At 48.1% G+C, this 18822-nt stretch overlaps 1 long non-coding RNA gene across 1 annotated transcript; it reads right to left on the bottom strand.

The window, feature by feature from the left end:
* Positions 1-1430: 1430 nt before the first annotated feature.
* On the bottom strand, positions 1431-18821 carry LOC125453722 (uncharacterized). The gene is made up of 3 exons (XR_007247833.2): positions 18771-18821; positions 1884-2070; positions 1431-1536 (listed from the first exon to the last, which is right to left on the bottom strand). It is a non-coding gene; the product is annotated as an uncharacterized LOC125453722 (long non-coding RNA).
* Position 18822: the final 1 nt, after the last annotated feature.

Genomic DNA, 18822 nt, shown 5'->3' with positions numbered 1-18822 from the left:
GCATTTAGGTATCAGTTAGTGTGAGGGCACAGGGATCCCAGGCTGCTTTGGCCTTCCCACATTCAACCGCCGTGTTAGTGTGGCTCTGCATCGTCATCCATAGGCTGAGTGAGAAGAAGGCAAGGTCAATAACTGTCTGAAAACTTGAGCTTCTTTATACCACTGTTTATTACATATTAAACCAAAATAGGTAGCATTCAGAGGCATATGAGGCTCTAGCCTTATTGTTGAAAGACTATCCCATGAATTCCATCATCTAATGTTAGGTGATCCACTCGGCAAGTTTCTCTACGTGCGTTTGTAGCATTTACGTGGCTACACTTCAGGCTTCAGCCCAGCTCCCTGGATGACATGTCCATCTTGGGCTTCCTCCAGTGTCACAATGACTCCACGCGCCAACTGGAGGAGCAACACCTCACATTCCACCTCGGAAGCCCATAGCCTGATGGCCTAAACGTGGATTTCACCAGTTTCAAAATCTCCCCATCCCCGGCCTCAACCGTGACCAACCCTCCCTCTCATCCCCACCCTCTTGACCTGACACAACACAGTTCGCAATAAACAACTGCACCTCCCAGTCATGAACCATTTCAACTCCCCCTCCCATTCCTTAGAGAATATGTCCATCCTGGACCTCCTCAGTGCCATAATGATGCCACCCGAAGGTTACAGGAACAGCGACTCATATTCTGCTTGGGAACCCTGCAGCCCAATGGTATCAATGTGGATTTCACAGGCTTCAAAATCTCCCCTTCCCCCACCGCATCCCTAAACCAGCCCAGCTCGTCCCCGCCTCCCTAACCTGTTCTTCCTCTCACCTATCCCCTCCTCCCACCACAAGCCGCACCTCGATTTCCTACCTACTAATCTCATCCTGCCCCCTTGACCTGTCCATCCTCCCCGGACTGACCTATCCCCTCCCCACCTCCCCACCTATACTCTCCTCTCCACCTGTCTTCACCTCTATCCGTCTTTGGTCCGCCTCTCCCTCTCTCCCTATTTATTTCAGAATCCTCTCCCCATCCCCCTCTCTGATGAAGGGTCTAGGCCTGAAACGTCAGCTTTTGTGCTCCTGAGATGCTGCTTGGCCTGCTGTGTTCATCCAGCCTCACATTTTATTATCTCGGATTCTCCAGCATCTGCAGTTCCCATTAACTCTGTCCATCTTCTCTCCCAGCTATCTGCCACTCCCACCTCACTGACCAATCCCCACCGCTCCCTACCCGCACTCACTTATCACCGTCCCACCCGCCTTCCCCAGCTCCCAACCCCTCCTCTCTCTACTTATTTCCCAGCTCGCTTCCCCTTCCACATTTCTGAAGAAGGGTCCCGACCTGAAACATCAGCTTTCGTGCTCCTCTGATGCTGCCTGGCCTCCTGTGCTCATCCAGCTCCCCAAGAACATGAGTAATTCAAGGAAGGAACTAGGCTTGATCTTACACCTTTTTAGTCATGTATACTCAAGTACAGAAATGCAGGAGTATGGTGAAAGTTTGACATAGTTATCTCTTACGGTGCCATCTTAGGTCCAAGTACCTAGGTACAAATATTAGACACAAAAATAGGAAGAAAAAAGAAAAGTAAATGCATTACTTTTCAGTGATTCATAAAACAGGTTAGAAATAACAGAGTTAAAAGGGTAGACATTACAGTCAGATACTTGCACAGAATGGATTCCTGTGAAAGCGTATGTGTTGCTTCTAGCAATGTGTTACAAGCTCAACTGATTGTCTTAGATTGTCCTAAGTTGGTTATTACTCTAGTTATTGGCACACTGGCAATGTTCAGTAAGTATTGTCAATCACAGAATCACTTTTAACAACGGACCTACTTAATGCTTACACGCATAGTATTACCGACTCATTATACAAGATAGTCCCCACCTTAGAAAGAAATGCGTTCAGGTCCCAGTTGAAAGAATTCAACAATTCTCAGCACAGTGGCTCAGCGATTAGCCCAGCTGTCTCATAATGGCAGGGATCCAGGTTCGATTCTTCTCTCGGGTGACTCTCTGTGTGGAGTTTGCACATTCTCCCCATGTCTGGGCAGGTTTGCTCTGGTTTCCTCCCACTGTCCAAAGATGCGTAGGTCAGGTGGATTAGCCATGGGAAATGCAGGGTTACAGGGATAGGGTGGGGGGGGTGGGTCTGGATGGGATGCTCTTTAGAGGGTTGGTGTGGACTCAAAGGGCCACATGGCCTGCTTCCACACTGTAGAGATTGTATGAACAAACTGTCTATCTCCTTCACTAACAGCTGCTGAAAGCCATGACAAGCTGCATGGATTTCTGCACTAAAGGGCAATACGAGATGGGATACAAGAACCTTTAAGGCTTAGCTGAGGGGTAAAATGTAAAAATGATCAGCAGGGAGATTGGGAGGCTCCAGGTATGTGCAAGCTGAGGGAGTGAGTAAGGAACCCTGTGATAGGCTGTGAGTTGGGTGCCCTGTCACTGCACACAGTGTCTTCACAGCCAGTGAAAAGTGTCAGTGTGCTCCATTGAAGTACAGAACCCTATAGTATGGGAATCGTAGATGGTGCAGACAGGCTGGTACATGTCAGATGCCAATGTCTTTGAACTTGTGCCCTCGCTGCCACTGAGATGCCAGTGCTGTGTGTCCAATGTGTAGGTCTGGAGGAGCAATAGGTGAGCTGGAATCACCTAGATATCCACTCAGATATTCATGTTGGGAATTCTCAAGTGTCCAGTTTCTATTTGAGGATTGGGAGAATAGGAGACTACAGATTAATGAGAGTGGCTAAGAGTGGTAATCCGTGGTCATTGACCGATTGCTGCTCACTAGTGAGAGCCTCATCTCAACATGTAGGACTTGGATTGTAAAATGTAACTTTTTGGTCACGATGTTGAGAAAGGCCTCACTCAACATCTCACCCGATTTTCCAAATTTTCTCACCATGGGTCATGTTGTTCGAGCCTAGCAAAGATTCCACCCAGTGTACACCGTCTACAACACGCAGTGCAGCAATTCACCCAGGCTACTTTGACAGCATCTTCCAAACATGCAATCTCTACCATCTAGAAGGACAAGGGCAGCAGGTATACGGGAATGCCAGCACCTGCAGGTTTCCCTCTAAGTTACTTACCATCCTGACTTGGAAATATATCGCTGTTCCTTCACTATCAATGGGTCAAAAGCCTGGAACTCTCTCCCCATTAGCATTGTGATGGTACCTAGAGCACATGGACTCAAGCCTTATTTAATAGGCAAGGCAGTCACTTAGTAACAATGAGCTTCTATATTTGAGTTGGCCAATGGTGCATTTGGCCTCACACAGAAGCAGAATTAAATGAATTCATCAGTGTACTCAATTATCAATTCCCCACTCAATTTAAAACTACAATAAAGAAGGAAAGCATTAATTTTCTGAATACCACAGCACTGAAATTGACACAAGACAAAAGGAATAAGTTAGCAACAAAAGTCTTATTCAAATAAATGACATACACTTCTACACATAAAAAGCCATCACCCTAAACAGTTTCCACAAGCCACTGAGGTCATAAGTAACATGTTTCCATTGCACATTCACAAACCTGGAATATTGTTACCATGTTCACTCTATCTCAATCCCAGAATTCATTTTAACAATAGATACAATGTTCATTACACATGGTGACTCCTGAGCTTGTGAAGCTTTCAGTTAGAGATTCCACATTAATTTTAAAAGAATTAATTATGTTAGTGATTTAAATGTTTCCCTGGCTCTGAGTTATTCCACTATTCCTTTGTTGACAGGCTTTAAATTGTTATGTCCCTTTACAGCTTTTTTGTTTGCTTCACATTGTACCTCAGGCTTCACCAGCACCAGGCACACACCTGGACATGTCTGTTCACCCCCATTCCATCCAGAGGCCTAGATTGGCTCCATGTAACCATACCCCACCCAAAGTGGGTAAGTGATGGCCTAGTGCTATTATTGCTGGGCTGTTAATCCAGAGACCCGAAATAACATTTTGGGAACCTGGGATCGAATCCTGCCATAGCAGGATGGTGGAACTTGAATTCAATAAATATTCCAGAATTAAGAGTCTAATGATGACCATGAATCCATTGTTGATTTTCAGGAAACAAATCTACCTGGTTCACTAATTCCCTCTAGGGAAGGAAATCTGCCATTTTTACCTGGTCTGACCTACATGTAACTCCAGACCCATAGCAATATGGTTGACTCTTAAGTACCCTCTGGGCAATTAGGGATAGGCAATAAATGCTGCCTAGCCAGCAATGCCCTCATTCCCTCAATGAATAAAGGAAAAAAAAGGACCAGATGCAGATTCATACTCAGCTCAACAATACATCCACACTCCCACTAAGGCCTGAATCCAGGTCAATACAACCTGACATTGTGCTCACATACAGCACACTGTATCCTTGTGAATAGCTGTGCCCATGACTTTCCACCATGGCAATGTACCTTCACAGCTGTTCATACCCTTAGGTGGTATGCAGGCCATTGTCTTTGAGAAACATGGAAATAAACAAACCAGGAGCAGGGATGGGCCAGTTAGCCCCTCAAGTTTGCTTCACCGTTCAATATGATCATGGTTAACCATCCAACTCAATCCCCTATTCCCCCTTTCTCCCTCAGGCCCTTTGGTCCCATTAGATCTACACCTAATACCTGGGAAAAATCATAATTCCTATGTCCATTGCCTGATTAGTCTATGGGACAGTTCTCCCGATTTTGACATAAGCTCTCGGTTGTTTGGCAGGAAGGTTAACGGGGCTGGGGGGCTTTACTTTGTCATTTCTGCTGTCTATCCATGTTGGGTGCTTTGTCCAGTTTAATTCCTTTTCTTAGAATTGACTGTGTAGCAATTAGATACAATCGAGTGTCTCACCTGTCCATTGCTGAGAGCAGTGAAAAGTCAACCATGTTGCTGCGTGTCTGGAATCACACATAAGGCTGAGTGAGGATGGCAAGATCCTCAAAGGGAGTGAGTGAACATGATGGGGCTCCATGGTGGTTCCCCCAAGAGACTATTTCAAAATTCCAGACTTTATTTGTTAATTGAATCATAGAAACCCTACAGCATGGAAGTGGGCCACTCAACCCACCCAAAGTGCATCTATTTCCCCATGGCCAATCCTTAGACTGTGGGAGGAAGCCAGAATTTGTGCAAACTCCACACAGACAGTCATCTGAGGGTAGAATTGAACGTGGAACCCTTGAATTGTTATGCAGCTGTGTTAACCACCGAGACACCATGCCACCCAACTGTTGCATTGGGCTTTGAACCCATGTTCCCAGACCAACAATCTGAGCCTCTGGGTTATTGGTCCAGTGGCATTAGCAGTGCTCCACTGTCTATATATCGCTCCTGTTGGAAAAAGACCAAGATACAATTATTGACAGTGGGCATGTAGGAGGGAATTCTAGGGCTTAGGGGCCAGGCAGTAAGGACAAGGCCACCAACGCTGGAGTGAAAGGATTTGGGGAATGTGCAACAGGCCAGAATTCCGGGCAGCCTGAGATTGTTGAAGCACATAGTGCTGGACAAGGCTAGAGAGGTGGGCAGGCGTTGAGGCCATGAATGAATATGAAACCAAATTTAATGTGATTGACGATCAAGAGCATTGAGTTCCTAAGATCACCAACAAGCTGTCATGGACCACCCATACTGATGTGATGGTCAAGAAGGCACAACAATGCCTCTTCTTCCTCGGGAGGTTAAGGAAATTCGACATATCCGTAAACACTCTGACCAACTTTAATAAATGCCCCATAGAAAGCATTCTATCTGGATGTATCCTGACTTGGTACGGCAAATGCTCTGCCCAGGACTGTAAGAAACTACAGAGAGCTGTGAACACAGGCCAGTCCATCATGCAAGCTGACCTTCCATCCAATGACTCCATCAACACCTCTCATTGTCTCAGAAAGGCAGCCAACATCGGGCAGAAGATACCAAAGCTTAAACACATGTACCAACAGGTTCAAGAACAGCTTCTTCCGCAATGCTTTTGAACTTCTGAATGGACCTCTCAGATTTCAAACCTAATGTTGATCTTGCTTTTTGAGCATCTACTTTGCAGCCATAACTTTGTACCTCTCGCTCTGTTCCGTCACGCTAATTTCTTTGTATGTAATGATCTGCCTGTACTTCACACAAAACAAAACATTTCACTGTGCCTATTTACATGTGATGATAATAAATCAAATCAAACCAAATCAGAAACAAACAAGTGACAGGGGTGATGTTAAAATAGTATCAGAGATAATGGGAACTGCAGATGCTGGAGATTCCAAGATGATAAAATGTGAGGCTGGATGAACACAGCAGGCCAAGCAGCATCTCAGGAGCACAAAAGCTGACGTTTCGGGCCTAGACCCTTCATCAGAGAGGGGGATGGGGAGAGGGAACTGGAATAAATAGGGAGAGAGGGGGAGGCGGACCGAAGATGGAGAGAAAAGAAGATAGGTGGAGAGGGTGTAGGTGGGGAGGTAGGGAGGGGATAGGTCAATCCAGGGAAGACGGACAGGTCAAGGAGGTGGGATGAGGTTAGTAGGTAGCTGGGGGTGCGGCTGGGGGTGGGAGGAAGGGATGGGTGAGAGGAAGAACCGGTTGGGGAGGCAGAGACAGGTTGGACTGGTTTTGGGAAACCCAGTCGCAAACCATTTCCACTCCCCCTCCCATTCTCTTGATGACATGTCCATCATGGGCCTCCTGCACTGCCACAATGATGCCACCCGAAGGTTGCAGGAACAGCAACTCATATTCCGCCTGGGAACCCTGCAGCCATATGGTATCAATGTGGACTTCACCAGTTTCAAAATCTCCCCTTCCCCCACTGCATCCCTAAACCAGCCCAGTTCATCCCCTCCCCCCACTGCACCACACAACCAGCCCAGCTCTTCCCCCCCACCCACTGCATCCCAAAACCAGTCCAACCTGTCTCTGCCTCCCTAACCGGTTCTTCCTCTCACCCATCCCTTCCTCCCACCCCCAGCCGCACCCCCAGCTACCTACTAACCTCATCCCACCTCCTTGACCTGTCCGTCTTCCCTGGACTGACCTATCCCCTCCCTACCTCCCCACCTACACCCTCTCCACCTATCTTCTTTTCTCTCCATCTTCGGTCCGCCTCCCCCTCTCTCCCTATTTATTCCAGTTCCCTCTCCCCATCCCCCTCTCTGATGAAGGGTCTAGGCCCGAAACGTCAGCTTTTGTGCTCCTGAGATGCTGCTTGGCCTGCTGTGTTCATCCAGCCTCACATTTTATCATCACAGGGGTGATGTAATCTCCCAAGTTGGGGCTGGTGAGAGGGTGCACAGCGTACGGTTCAATTGGAAGGATGCACCTCGGATCTTCACACAAAACCAGCTGTTAAGCCATGAACTGATTAAATTTGCAGCCACAACTCTGCGCATGTCCTCTCCCTGGTTTGACCACAAGTTCTGAGACACTATGCATGAACCAGCCCGACAAGTCTTCAGCAATTTCTGGGGAATGCAACTGAATGGTTTGCCACTGCATTGTGCAGGAAGGAACACAGAGTAATGGAAAAGGTGAAGGAATTACATTAATCCAGCAATTTATCACATCTGAACCACTTCACATGCATAGATTATTGTGTGGGATGCAGAAAGCTGCCAGAAATAGTTGAAAGGCAGTTATTCTACTCATGGCGACTTTGCAATTTTCTCTGCCCAAAATATTGTGTGTCCAGTCATTAAGTATTGTCATCGAGTCCTGGAGTCACAGGATGCCATTTGGCCCATCAAAACTGAAGCAGTCCATGACCATATGCAGCAAGCCCTGGAAAATTTTCAGGTTTAAGCTGATAAGTAGCAATTAACAATCATTCAGCACAACTGCCAGGCAATGACCATCTTCAACAAGTAAGTCAAAATCATCCTTGGACATACAATGGTGTTACTTTCTCCAAAATCTTCCACTGTCAACATCCTGGGGGTCACATTTGCCAAAATATTAACTGGACTAGCTATATAAATAGAGTGCATGCTATTCTGTAGAGACTAGGCTAGACAAGGGCCACCTAAACAAGAAATAATCTAACTGCCACTTCTTGAAATTCAAAGGCATTGCCATCACTAAACCCTCCGCTAAGAAATACATGAGGGGTATAGGCCAGGAACTGAACTGGACTAGCCACACAAATACAGCGATTACAAGAACAGGTGAGAGGTTAGGAATACCACGGCGAGTAACTCACCTCCTGACTCCTCAAAGCCTACCCACCATTTGCAAGGGATAACAAGGTGCAGAGCTGGATGAACACAGCAGGCCAAGTGGCATCAGAGGAGAAGGAAGGCTGATGTTTCGGGCCTAGACCCTTCTTCGCCTCTCCAGCTTTTTATTCTTCGTAGGATCCACAACCTGAACTCACAATTGTAGTCTCCAGCATCTGCAGTTCCTACTATCTCTGACACCATTTACAAGGCATAAGTTAGGAATGTGATAAAATACTCCCCACTTTCCTAGATGGGTGCAGCTCCAAGAATGCTCAACAAGCTCAACACCATCTCGGACAAAGCTGCCCCTGACGATATTTCCCACTCTCTCCACTATCACAATGGCAGCAGACTGTTGCCATCTCCGAGCTTAAAACCTCTGGAAGGATGAGGGTAGTAGATACATGGGAACACTACCACCTGCAAGCTCCCCTCCTGGCTGCGCACCGTCCTGTCTTAGAAATATTTCACTGTTGCTTCACTGTTACTGAGTCAAAATCCTGGAATTCACTCCGCAATGACATGATGGTCTACATAGAGCATGTGGACTGCAGCGGTTCAAGAAGCCAGCTCACCCCCAGCTTCTCCAGGGCATTAGGGATGAGAAACAAATTTTGACCCAGCCAGTGATGCCCAAATCCCACGAAGGAATCTTTTAAAAGTACAAAAGTTGTGGTATCGTGCACCAAATGTGCTAAAGGCATTTTGCTGACAATAGTACTGTGTCAGAAATGCAAACCCAGGGAATAATGAAAGAACAGTTTCTACTTACATTGAACCTTTGGTTAATAAAGTGCCCCAAGGCACTTCCAAGTAGCTTCAATGAATAAAATTTGACACCGAGCCACATGAGGCAGTTTTAAGGCCGGATGTCCAATGGCTTGGTCATGAAGAGAGGTTTTAAGGAGTTTTCTTAAAAGGATGGAAGAGGCAGAGGGGTTCAAGGAAGGAATACCCGAACTTAGGGTGCAGGTAACTGAAGGCCTGGTCACTAATGTGGCACAAAGGAAATCAGGTTCTGCGATCCCTAAGGGCATTGTGGGTGCACTTACAGCACATGGACTGCAGCAGTTCACCAAGGCAACTCATCACCACCTTCTCAAGGGGTAACTAAGGACAGGCAATAAATGCTGGGCCCAGCCAGTGACACCCACATCTCATGAGCAAATCAAAAATACAGCACAACTGGAAGCATTCAAATCTCTCATCAAAAAGTTAATATACATTTTAAAAATCACACTGAAGTTTCAGAGGCCTCTAATTTACGCCGATCCTAGGCCAATGGGAGCAGGATTGTAGCAAGTGCAGCTTATCAGTTTTAGCTTAGGGTGAGCCTTTTACTCTGTGTTAAAGTTTATTGGTTCAAGCCTCACACTGAGCTCATAATCGAATAGTACAAGGACAATGGGGACACAGGTATGAGGTTTTAGTCCAGAAATATAATTCTTGTAGGGCGAGTGTTAATGACCCAAAAGATTAAGTTTGCTGGGAGCAAAAAGGTTGTATGACTTAAAAGGAAATTAGATAGGCATTTGAGAGAAATAAACTTACAGGCATTCAAGGATGGAACGATTGGGTTTCCCGACAACAGTGCTCTTCCCAAAGCATTTTCCAATGGGACTCATTTTAACACTCAAAAATTGATGTGAACCCCAGGCGCCATTAAAACAAATCAGCAACAAGGCAGCTAGTCACATTCAGTAAATCACCATAAAGCTTTACACACTGCAAGTCAACATTATACAACAGATAATGAGGAAATATGTTTTAAAGGTTTTACACAATGTAAACTTGGAGGTTTCAACCAATACTTCCTGATGACAGAAGATAAGTGAAGCCCTCCTTTCCAAACCCCCCACGTTTTAATAATCCCACTCCCCTCATCCCACACACTATAAGCATCCCCTCTCCCCGTCCCGCAAACACTGTAATCACCCACTCCCCACAACACTGTAATAACCCCCTCTCCCCTCCCACCTCACTGTGACCAAACCCTCCTCCCCAACACTGTAATCAGTCCCTCTCCCCTCCCCCCACACTTAACCAATCCCTCCTCCCCAACACTGTAATCACCCCCCTCCCCTCCCCCCACACTGTAACCAACCCCTCCTCCCCAAAACTGTAATCACACCCTCTCCCCTCCGCCTCACTGTAACCACTCCCTCCTCCCCAACGCTGTAATCACTCACTCTCCCCTTCCCCTCCACCCACACTGTAACCAACCCCTCCTCCCCAACACTGTAATCACCCCCTCTCACCTCCCCTCACACTGTGACCAATCCCTCCTCCCCAACACTGTAATCACCCCCTCTCCACTTTCCCTCCCCCCACACTGTGACCAATCCCTCCTCCCCAACACTGTAATCACCCCCTCTCCCCTTTCCCTCCACCCTCACTGTAACCAATCCCTCCCCCCCAACACTGTAATCACCCCCTCTCCCCTTTCCCTCCACCCTCACTGTAACCAATCCCTCCTCCCCAACACTGTAATCACCCCCTCTCCCCTTTCCCCTCTCCCCACACTATGACCAACCCCTCCTCCCCAACACCATAATCATTCCCTCTCCCCTTTCCCGCCCCCACACTGTAACCAACCCCTCCTATCCAACACCATAATTATCCCCTCTCCCCTCTCCCCACACTGTAACCAACCCCTCCTCTCCAACACCATAATTATCCCCCTCCCCTCCCCCTTCACTGTAACCAACCCCTCCTCCCCAACACTGTAATCTCCCCCTCTCCCCTTTCCCTCCCCGCCACATGTAACCAACCCTCCTCCCCAACAGTGTAATCTCCCCCTCTCCCCTTTCCCTCCCCCCACACTGTAACCAACCCCTTCTACCCTACATGATAATCACTCACTCTCCCCTTCCCCTCCACCCACACTGTAACCAACCCCTCCTCCCCAACACTGTAATCACCCCCTCTCCCCTTTCCCTCCCCCCACACTGTGACCAATCCCTCATCCCCAACACTGTAATCACCCCCCTCCCCTTTCCCTCACCCCACACTGTAACCAATCCCTCCTCCCCAATACTGTAATCACCCCGTCTCCCCTTTCCCTCCACCCTCACTGTAACCAATCCCTCCTCCCCAACGCTGTAATCACCCCCTCTCCCCTTTCCCCTCGCCCCACACTATGACCAACCCCTCCTCCCCAACACCATAATCATTCCCTCTCCCCTTTCCCGCCCCCACACTGTAACCAACCCCTCCTATCCAACACCATAATTATCCCCTCTCCCCTCTCCCCACACTGTAACCAACCCCTCCTCTCCAACACCATAATTTTCCCCTCTCCCCTCCCCCCTCACTGTAACCACTCCCTCTCCCCAACACTGTAATCACCCCCTCTCCCCTTTCCCTCTCCCCAACACTGTAATCACTCCCTCTCCCATTTCCCCTCCCCCGACTCTGTGACCAACCCCTCCTCCCCAACACGGTAATCACCCCATCTCCCCTTTCCCTCCCCGCCACATGTAACCAACCCTCCTCCCCAACAGTGTAATCTCCCCCTCTCCCCTTTCCCTCCCCCCACACTGTAACCAACCCCTTCTACCCTACATGATAATCACTCACTCTCCCCTTCCCCTCCACCCACACTGTAACCAACCCCTCCTCCCCAACACTGTAATCACCCCCCTCCTCTTTCCCTCCCCACACACTGTAACCAAACCCTCCTCCCCAACACTGTAATCACCCTGTCTCTCCTTTCCCCTGCCCCCACACTGTAACCAACCCCTCCTCCCCAACACCATAATCATCCCCTCTCCCCTCTCCCCACACTGTAACCAACCCCTTCTCATCAACACTGTAATCACCCCCCTACCCTTTCCCTCCCCCCACACTGTAACCAACCCCTCATACCCAACACCATAATCATCCCCTCTCCCCTCTCCCCACACTGTAACCAACCCCTTCTCATCAACACTGTAATCACCCCCCTACCCTTTCCCTCCCCCCACACTGTAACCAACCCCTCATACCCAACATGATAATCACCCCCTCTCCCCTTTCCCCTCCCACCACATTGTAACCAACCCCTCCTCCCCAACACCATAATCATCTACTCGCCCCTCTCCCCTCCCTCCACACTGTAACCAACTCCTCCACCCCAGCATGATAATCACCTCCTCACCCCTTTCCCGCCCCAACACTGTGACCAACCCCTCCTCCCCAACACTGTAATCACCCCCTCTCCCCTTTCCCTCCCCCCACACAGTAACCAACCCCTCCTCCCCAACACTGTAATCACCCCCTCTCCCCTTTCCCTGCCCCACACTGTAACCAAACCCTCCTTCCCAACACCATAATCATCCTCTCTCCCCTTCCCCTCCCCCCATACTGTAACCAACCCCACCTCCCCAACACTGTAATCAGCCCTCTCCCCTCCCCCCACACTGTAACCAACCCCTCCTCCCCAACACTGTAATCACCCCCTCTCCCCTTTCCCTGCCCCACACTGTAACCAAACCCTCCTTCCCAACACCATAATCATCCTCTCTCCCCTTCCCCTCCCCCCATACTGTAACCAACCCCACCTCCCCAACACTGTAATCAGCCCTCTCCCCTTTCCCTGCCCCACACTGTAACCAAACCCTCCTTCCCAACACCATAATCATCCTCTCTCCCCTTCCCCTCCCCCCATACTGTAACCAACCCCACCTCCCCAACACTGTAATCAGCCCTCTCCCCTCCCCCCACACTGTAACCAACCCCTCCTCCCCAACACTGTAATCACCCCCTCCCCTTTCCCTTCCCCCACACTATAACCAACTCCTCCTCCCCAACACTGTAATCACCCCCTCTTCCCTTTCCCCTCCCCCCTCACTGTAACCACTTCCTCTCCCCAACACTGTAATCACCCCCTCTCCCCTCCCCCCACACTGTAACCAACCCCTCCTCCCCAACACCATAATCACCCCCTCTCCCCTTCCCCTCCCCCCACACTGTAACCAACCCCTCCTACCCAACATGATAATCACCCCCTCTCCCCTTTCCCCTCACTCCACACCGTAACCAACCCCTCCTCCCCAACACCATAATCATCCCCTCTCCACTCTCCCCACACTGTAACCACTCCCTCCTCCCCAACACTGTAATCACGCCCCTACCCTTTCCCCTCCCCCCACACTGTAACCAACCCTTCCTCCCCAACAGTGTAATCTCCCCCTCTCCGCTCTCCCCTCCCCCCACCACGGTAACCAATCCCTCCTCCCCAACACGATAATCATCCATTCCCTCCACACTGTAATCACCCATTCCTTCCAATACTGTAATAACCCCCTCTTCCCTCCCCTCATGCTGTAATGACCCTCTGCCCCACCCAAACTGTAATCACTCCTCTCTCCTCCCCTAACACACTATAATCACCTTCTCTCTCCTACCCCACACACTGTAATAACCACCCCTCCACTTGCCCCACCCTGTAATCACACACACCCCCTCCACTCTCATCAACCCCACTCCCTTCACCTCCCCCACACTGTAATCAATCCCTTTTCCCTAACCCCCAACACCGTAATTATCCTGTCCCTCCACACCATATAATCTCCCCTCTCACCTCCCTCCACACAATATAATCTCCCCCTCTCATCTCCCCACACACAATATAATATCCCCCCTCACCTCCGCCCACACAATATAATCTCCCACCTCACCTCCCCCCACACTCTATAATGTCACCCCTCACCTCCCTGCACACAATATAATCTCCCCCGTCCCCTCCCCCCACACTGTAATCACTCCCTCTCCCCTCCCTCCCACACTGTAATCACTCCCTCTCCCCTCCCTCCAACATTGTAATCACTCCGTCTCCCCTCCCTCCCACACTGTAATCACTCCCTCTCTCCTCCCTCCCACACTGTAATCACTCCCTCTCCTCTCCCACACTGTAATCACTCCCTCTCCCCTCCCTCCCTAAACACTGTAATTATCCCATCCCCTCTCCCACACTGCAATTACACCCTCACCTCTCGCCCCACACACTGTAATCAATACCTTTTCCCCTCCCTCCATACCATAGTCACCCCATCCTCCCACGCAATATAATCTCCCCCTCCCCCCACACACTATAATCATCCCCTCTCCCTTCCCTCCACACACGATAATCACCCTACTCCCCTCCCCCACACTGTTTCACCTCGTTTCCGTCCCCCATGCACTTTTAACCCTCCCTCAGCTTGCATTGCCATCACCTCCTCCCTCACACACTGTCATCACTCCCCTCTCCTTTCCCTCAAACTCTGTCATCACCCCCTCCTTCAATGGAAATAGCCTCCCTATATCCATCTTGCAAGACCACTCAGGGTCGTGTTTGTTTTAATTAAGGGATAACAAAGTGTGAGGCTGGATGAACACAGCAGGCCAAGCAGCATCTTAGGAGCACAAAAGCTGACGTTTCGGTCCTAGACCCTCCATCAGACCTTGACACTTTTAAACTCCAGGCAGCTCAGTGGTTAGCACTGCCACCCTCACAGCACCTGGGACCTGGGTTTGATTGCAACCTAAAGTGATTGACTGTGGAGTTTGCACATTCTCCCCGTGTCTGAGTGAGTTTCCTCCGGGTGCTCTGGTTTCCTCCCACAGTCCAAAGATGTGCAGGTCAGGTGGGTTGGGCGTGGGAAATTTCCCCATAGCATGCACGAATGCACAGGCTGCATGGGTTAGCCATGGGAAATGTTGGGTTACGGGGATTAGATAGGATGCTCTTTGGAGGGTGAGACTGGATGGGCCAATTGGCCTTTTTCCACACTGTAGGGATTCTATAAGAGTAACTACAGAACTAAACTCTTCCTCATAAAACAATCTTGTGATTCCGGATATTTGACTGGGAAGTTTCTCTGACTGCTTTCAACATATTCACATTCTTCCTTAAGTAAGGAGGCCAATACTAAACACTGTACTCCAGATGTACTGTCACCAATGCTCTGTATAACTGCAGCATTAGCTCCCTACCCTCTCCTATTCATTCCCTCCACCATCAATGCACAGTGGGAGAAAGATGTGCCATCTCCCAAGAGGCATTGCACCAATGCATCATGGATCTTTCAACCACACCTTCCAAACCCATAGAATCTACCATCTATAAGGACAAGGATGGCAGATACCAACCCTGAAAGCTCTCCTCCAAGCGACTCACCATCCTGACTTGGAAATATATCATCACACCTTCACTGTCACTGATTCAAAATCCTGGTATTTCCTCCCTCAGTTGCAGGTCTGCCATGGACGGCAGCAGTTCAGGAAGGCAGCTCACCTCCATCAGACTGAGAACAACTAATTGTTGTCCACACCCCATGAATGAATACATTTTGAAAAAAACCCAAGTTGTCCTCTTCTACCCCGAGAGCCGAATCTGTCCTTCCTCCGTGATGTTTGGCTTTATTCCGCAGGAATCCCAAATGAGTAACCGTCAATCTAATTTACTCAAATCAGAACATCTAAACTATTTAGACAGCATCAGAAGCTGTAGAGTGCACTATTTGTTCCACTTTACCAAGCTGTGTGCAACCATCCCAACATATACCCTTCACTTGGGAGTGCACACTCCCACAATAGGCTCCTTCACATCGCCATTCGTAACATAACAAAGACACTCCCATTTTGTATGCCCTTGGAACTGTACCTGTCTTTGCACAATTGCTAAAGAAATATGATTTAGTGAACAATTTGATTGTGATTATTCTGGCCAGGGGATTTCACAATGACTGCCAGGAATTAAGGATGCATATCAGGCCATGCTTGGAATGAACTTCTAGATCAATAATAAGAATTGACTTGAAATAGTGCTGTTGTTATTGTCTCAGTGTTCGAATTCTTAGTTCTGCGCTGAGTTGAGGTTCTGCTCCACAGACATTCAAACTGTGTGTAATCTAGGCTGACACGCTGAGGCAGGTGCTCCCTCTCAGATGCCAGTTAATGCGAGGCCCAGTCCACCACCTCTCTGGGTGGCATTAGTCATGAAAATTACAGAGAGACATTCCCCTATTTCAGGGAAGGATGTGAATGAACATGCAAACATGGAATAATATGCATCCCTTCGAGCCTGGTCCACCATTTAATAAGCTCACAGCTGGTCTGATTTTGACCTCAATTCTGCATTTCTGCATATTTCCGAAAATCTTTCATCCCCTTGGTCATCAAGGATCTATCTGTCCCTGCCTACAAAATGTTTAAACATCCTGCATCCACTGCCTTTTAAGGAGACAAAATCTAAAAACATATGACTCTCTGAAGGAAAATACTTTTCCTCGTCTCTGTCTTAAATGGGTGGCTCCTTATTTTTAAACTTTGACCCTTAGTTCTAGGTTGTCCCACTAAAGGAAACATCCTACCAATATCCACTTGGTCAAGTCCCCTCAGAATTTTACATGTTTCAATTAAGTCATCTCTGACTCTTCTAAACTCCAGATGATACAGGACCAGCTTGTCTAGCCTTTCCTCATAAGGCAATCCATTCATCCCAGGTATTAGCAGAGTAAACCGTTTCTGAACTGTTTCCAATGCATTAACATACCTCTGTATGCATGGTGCCCTGCACTGAACACAGTTCTCCAGATTTGGTCTCACCGATGCTCTGTATAACTGAAGCATAACGAATTGCATTCAATTCTCCTCGTAATGAAACATTCTACTTGTTTTTCTGATTGCTTGCCGTTCCACAGACTATCTGCTGTGACTCATGCACCAATACCTCTCATCATTTAGATAATATGCTTTTTTTAAAATTGTTTCTGCCAAATTGTGAGTTTTATTTTTCCATTATACTCCATTTACCCGATTTTTGCCACTCACTTAATTGATCCATGTCCCATTGTAGACTCTTTATGTCTTCTTCACAATTCACTTTCCTACCATAATTTCAGCCCCTTCGTTGAAATCAATTATGTGGATTTTAAAAAGTTCAGGCCAATGTTGCTAAAACAACTACCTAGTCATCAATAACCATTGCATTTTGTGAGACTTTCCCCCTGCAATAATTGTTAATCTTTGTTCTTTCATGGGAGGAGGCTATCACCAGTGAGTCCAGCATTTATTGCCCATCGAGAATTAATTGAATCGAGTGGCCTACTCGGCCAGTTCAGAGGGCAGTTAACAGTCAACTGCATGGCTGTGGGTCAGGAGTTGCACATAGGCCAGATTAGGTGAGAACAGCATATGCCACAAAAAAGATCAGCCATGATCTTACTGAATGGCAGAGCGGGCTCGAGGGGCCAGATGGCCTACTCTTATGTTTTCAAAATGTCTGTTCTTCTTCAAAATAGTCAACATGGGATCTTTTGCATCAAGCCAAGAGGCCAGATGGGGCCCTGGTTTAACGTCTCATCCAAAAGGTGGCTCCTCCTTTAGTGCTGCACTGGAGTGTCAGACTCGGCTTTGTCCTAAGGTCCTCCGGATGGGGCATGATCCCACTGACCTTCTGTCATTTGGATACAAGACTACTGCTGAGCCACTGCAACTTTGTGAAAAGTCATTGTGATAGCTGCATTAATTATTGCTCGTACCTGATCATTACCTCTTTCAAACTGCACTGTTTCTGTTTTGTCAATCTGCTTGTCAGCCATCAGACTAGGGGGAATCAGATTTAATCCAATTAAGCATTGAAAGGACCAGATGCAATAATTAGTTGGTCTACATACTAGGGTGGGTTTGTCCTATATGTTGGGTGAGGAAGTCGATAGGCTACAACGCTCTAGGTGCTGGCATGATCTACATACTGGAATATGTCTGTATGTTGTGGCGGTCTGAATACTGGGTTGAGCACTGTGCTAGTAAGGTCTATACACGTAAGTGGTGGAGTGGTCTATACGTAGGAGTGGTCGAGATGCTGAGGTGATCTACATACTGGGATGTGCTGTGTTGGTTTATGTATTGGAGTGGACTGTATGCTAGGAAGGTTTATGTATTTTGGGATGGTCAATCTGTGGGAGTGATCTAGGTGCTGGGGTAGTCAATAAGCTCGGCTAGCCTAAGTATTGGCACTGTCCAAGAGCGGGGCAATCTAGAGGCTCTGAGATAATGGGAACTGCAGATGCTGGAGAATCCAATATAACAAAGTGTGGAGCTGGATGAACACAGCAGGCCCAGCAGCATCTCAGGAGCACAAAAGCTGACGTTTCGGGCCTAGACCCTTCATCAGAGAGGAGAATCTATAGGCTCTAGTAGACTGTATAATGCAACGGGGTGTGCACTGTGGGCTGCGCTGGGGTAATATAGCTACAAGTCAATATGACATTTCAAATTAATTATTTTGTGCTGTCATGCTATTGAGGGAGGTGGGATTAGACGGTGCAAAAAGCGGTGGGATTAGATAGCCTACATTTGGAGAGTAAGTTCTAATTTTTATTTGCTTCAGTTTTGGTTTCATTGGACTACTCCCCGTTACGCAGAAAGGGTTAAAGCTTACTTCCTCTGGAGTAATATGCCTTCCTCCTCTTCCGCTCAATTAATTTTCTTCAGAGAACCACCTCTCTCCCTGCTGCTTTCCCCCCTCCTTGTCTCTTTCCATTTTTCCCTTTTTAATTGCATCCTTCAAATAATATACTCACGCTTTCGCCGTTCACTTGTTCTTTTCAAGTGAGGCCTAACCTTTTTAGCAGT

The sequence above is a fragment of the Stegostoma tigrinum genome, chromosome 6 (genome assembly GCF_030684315.1).
Source record: "Stegostoma tigrinum isolate sSteTig4 chromosome 6, sSteTig4.hap1, whole genome shotgun sequence".
Classification (NCBI taxonomy): domain Eukaryota; kingdom Metazoa; phylum Chordata; class Chondrichthyes; order Orectolobiformes; family Stegostomatidae; genus Stegostoma; species Stegostoma tigrinum.
Note: the sequence above shows the minus strand (reverse complement) of the source record. Positions and strands in the feature narration are given on the sequence as shown.